This window comes from Arachis duranensis, chromosome 6 (assembly GCF_000817695.3).
Source record: "Arachis duranensis cultivar V14167 chromosome 6, aradu.V14167.gnm2.J7QH, whole genome shotgun sequence".
Taxonomy (NCBI): Eukaryota; Viridiplantae; Streptophyta; class Magnoliopsida; order Fabales; family Fabaceae; genus Arachis; species Arachis duranensis.
This window is the reverse complement of record NC_029777.3, coordinates 94,281,671-94,285,216: the sequence shown is the minus strand read 5'-3', so window position 1 is coordinate 94,285,216 and position 3,546 is coordinate 94,281,671.

Genomic DNA, 3,546 nt, shown 5'->3' with positions numbered 1-3,546 from the left:
TAGTACCTGACAAACTTGAACTGGTTCGACCGATTCAGCTGCCGGTTCGTGATTTTTCTTGGTCTTTTGCAGAAAATACATTTTCTGACCCAGAAAAATCTACTGAGTCCAAAATCATATTTAAATCCTCCAATTCTCATTCTAAATTTTTAGAACCTAATTTAGGAAATTTAATTATTTAATTAGACGGTTAATTAGTCTCAGTTCCTACACTACCTGGAGCAACGGTAGTAGCTGCAGTGGCGGAAGCAGAAGTAGGCAAGGAAGATGCCATAGTGGCCCCTGCGGTAGAGGTGTTGATGGGAATGGTAATAGTAGTGGTAGCAGCAATGGTGGTAGAAGATGATGATGCAGCGGTGACAGTCGGTGTGCTGTTGGAATGGAGACCAGATTGAGAGTCCATGGAATTAAGCTAAGACAGATTTTTCAAACAAGAAAGAGGAGTGCAGGTAGAAGATGAAAAGCTTGTTTGAAATGTGAAGAAGAGTGATAATAATGGGTGAAGAAGGCAAATCTGGAAAAACGTAAAGGGATTTAAAAGGATAAATGCCCATTAAAGCCCATTGGGAACGTTACCTATTTTCAAGAACACGCGAACCGTTTCCTGTTCTCATAACCGTCTTTTTCAAAAATTTGAAAATTTTAAAGTGGCACGTGATGGCACGTAGCTGAATAAAACTTATCATTTCGCATTTTGAAAAGAAAAGTTTTAAAGGGAAATTTTTTGTACGAATTTCGACTTATAAAGTAATTCGACTGCAATTCGTTGGAATTTGGGAAAGATTGACAGATCAGATCTTTGAATATAGGGAAACAACACTTTCGACTACAATAAGAATGATAGTCAAGGTCGATGTCTTAATGATGAGAAATGAGTCAAAACCATAAAAATCACATAATTAAATACAAGACACAATGAAAACGTGGGGATTGAAGTGCAAGGCAGAATAGGACGTGGGAATGTCCACCATGAAGATTCTTCAGGGTCAAAGTAACGTCATGGCCTAAGAAAAAGGAGGAACTAAGGTTGTGGTCAAGATTATTCAGGAGTATGTCTATCCTTAGGACCTATAAATAGGAAAAGTTTAGAAGAAAAAGGGGACTTCAATAAAAAAACACTAGATCATCACACAGAACTCTGCAAGAATTCCTAGTCTCAGCGACGCAACAGAAGATCATGGAATGCAAGTGTATGTGAGTGTTAGGAACCCATTTTATTTTATTGTTCTTCATTTTTCTTTCTTTTAATTTCTTTGTTTTAAATATTTCATTGTCATTCTGTTTTTTTTTTTTGTTAATTTTCATTTCACTTTTACATTTTCATTTATTCAAAGTTTTCTTTTATTTATTTCACACATTTTCATATTATTTGTTATAACTTGCCATTTATAGTTCGACTCATTTCACTTTGACATAAACACTAAGTAATTCCTAAGTTGAGCTCACTCTTTTTAGAGGAGTCGTATATGCTCTTCGAATTGAGATATTGATACAAACTCGATTTGACACCCTGTCGAGATTGCTAAAAATCGAGTGAGACAACAACAAAATAACTCTTAAGCAAATGATTTTACATGGCCGTGACTATTGTTTTCATTGTGCGCAAAAAAAAAAAGTCGTCATTTCACCATTCTCTACCTATATTTTTCCAATGTGATAAAAAAGTGTTAATTCATCATTTGTTTACTGAGTTACTGTAAAAAAAAAAAAAAAAAAATTAAAAACCTTATATGCAAAATCAACTAGGTATATAAGTCTAGCTTTATCACTCTAATTAACCACCTTAATTAGTTAGTGAATCGACTAATTGAATCCTAGTCACAATGAAACAGGCAACAAAATTCAGAAAACAATCATATTCACAGTGAAATATACTAAAAGTTTTAGTAGAGCAAAATCTGGAAAAAAAATTGCAGCTTATATATGCAACGAAGTTTTCAAAACAAAATTAAATCCGTAACAATACAATTCAAAATTCACAATATAGTTTATTCACATAAAAAATAAAAATATCATTTATTAATATATCGATAGCTAATATAAACTGTCACTACAACTATTATAACTTCTTATTTTAGTAACTAATTTAATAGGCTTTTACTGATGGCCTGGCCATCATCTGCAATGTTAATTAATAATTATCGACAGTTGAGTCATCTGTAATATTAATTAGCGACGATTGGACTATTTATAAGATTATCTATAACAAATAATGTTTAAGGAGTGATAGTGGGAATGAATCCTCTTAATTGTTAAAAAAAATTGAGAATGTAAAGTATGATTTCTAATTCTTCATTATTCTCTTTTATATTTATTTTTTATTCTACTTATAAAATTAATAATAAAAAATCACACTTTACTTTTTCAATTCTTAAAAAAAAATGAAAAGATCTAAAATTTTCAAGTAATTAATTCTTCATTTTATAAGTAAGAAAAATATTTAACGTCAATGAATAGAGTCAAATAATAATAAGAAGGTACGTGATAAGAACAAATTTAATGCATAGTTATAATAAGTTTTATCTATATATAATTGAGTCAAATATCACTTTATCATCATTGGGCGTATTAATTTTTTCAAATAATAATAATAATAATAATAATAATAATAATAATAATAATAATAATAGAGATAAAAATGGCATTAGCTAATATAGTAAATATCTTACTCTCTAATTAAAAAATTTTGAATTCAAATCTTTGAAATAGAAGAAAATATTTTTATAGATATATACAATGAAAAATAATCTAAAAAAAAGAAAAAAATGAAAACTCTTACCAATCCTGTAGTAGATAGGAGATAATTTTTTCAATTTTTTAATTTTTTTATAAAGTATGATCTTTTATCATATTTTTTTAAATAAGATTAAGAAAAAACTCGTAAGAAAAGAAGTTAAATGGTGAAAGATCACATTTTACAAAAGAGTTAGGAAAAAAATTGAGATGATTCATTTTCGTAGTAGATATATGGTGCACGAATTTGTGATTCGCACAACTAACCAGCAAGTGCACTGGGTCGTCCAAGTAATACCTTACGTGAGTAAGGGTCGATCCCACGGAGATTATTGGTTTGAAGCAATCAATGTTTATTTTATTAATCTTAGTCAGGAGGCCAATAAAGTTATTTGGATTTAGTTGTAAGAAGTCAAAGTATTTAAAATTGTAAGTTAAAATAATAGAGAATAATAGCGTTACTTGTTGTGCAGTAATGGGGAATATGTTGGAGTTTTGGAGATGCTTTGTCCTCTGAATCTCAACTTTTCCTTGAAATCCTCTTCCCACACGCAAGGTCCCTTCCATGGCAAGCTCTATGTAGGGTGTCACTGTTGTCAATGGCTACTTCCCATCCTCTCATTGAAAACGTTCCTATGCTCTGTCACAGCACGGCTAATCATCTGTCGGTTCTCAATCAGGTTGGAATAGAATCCATTGATTCTTTTGCGTCTGTCACTAACGCCCAGCCAGTTAAAGTTTGAAGCACGTCACAGTCATTCAATCCCGGAATCCTACTCGGAATACCACAGACAAGGTTTAGACTTTCCGGAT